The sequence below is a fragment of the Bison bison genome, unplaced genomic scaffold, assembly GCF_000754665.1.
Source record: "Bison bison bison isolate TAMUID 2011002044 unplaced genomic scaffold, Bison_UMD1.0 scf7180017864461, whole genome shotgun sequence".
NCBI classification, from domain to species: Eukaryota; Metazoa; Chordata; class Mammalia; order Artiodactyla; family Bovidae; genus Bison; species Bison bison.
In genome coordinates this window covers 19,600,007-19,600,662 of record NW_011495023.1, presented here as the reverse complement: position 1 = coordinate 19,600,662, position 656 = coordinate 19,600,007, and the positions used below count along the sequence as shown (strand labels likewise).

The 656-nt window shown below is 40.7% G+C and overlaps 1 protein-coding gene across 1 annotated transcript in view; it reads left to right on the top strand.

The window, feature by feature from the left end:
• LOC105003111 (ankyrin repeat domain-containing protein 26-like) overlaps window positions 1-656 on the top strand; it is a 48,140-nt gene that overhangs the window by 11,462 nt on the left and 36,022 nt on the right. The gene's annotated exons all lie outside the window — the stretch shown is intronic.

The window sequence follows — 656 nt, the reverse complement described above, 5'->3', positions numbered from 1 at the left end:
CTAGTGGTTTTCCCTACTTTCTTCAATTTAAGTCTGAATTTGGCAATAAGGAGTTCATGATCTGAGCCACAGTCAGCTCCTGGTCTTGTTTTTGTTGACTGTATAGAGCTTCTCCATCTTTGGCTGCAAAGAATATGATCAATCTGATTTCAGTGTTGACCATCTGGTGATGTCCGTGTGTAGAGTCTTCTCTTGTGTTGTTGGAAGACCAGTGCATTTTCTTGGCAAAACTCTATTAGTCTTTGCCCTGCTTCATTCTGTATTTCAAGGCCAAATTTGCCTGTTACTCCAGGTGTTTCTTGACTTCCTACTTTTGCATTCCAGTCCCCTATAATGAAAAGGACATCTTTTTTGGGTGTTAGTTCTAAAAGGCCTTGTAGGTCTTCATAGTACTGTTCAATTTCAGCTTCTTCAGCATTACTAGTTGGGGCATAGACTTGGATTACTGTGATATTGAATGGTTTGCCTTGGAAACGAACAGAGATCATTCTGTCGTTTTTGAGATTGCATCCAAGTACTGCATTTCGGACTCTTTTGTTGACCATGATGGCTACTCCATTTCTTCTGAGGGATTCCTGTCCGCAGTAGTAGATATAATGGTCGTCTGAGTTAAATTCACCCATTCCAGTCCATTTGAGTTCGCTGATTCCTAGAAT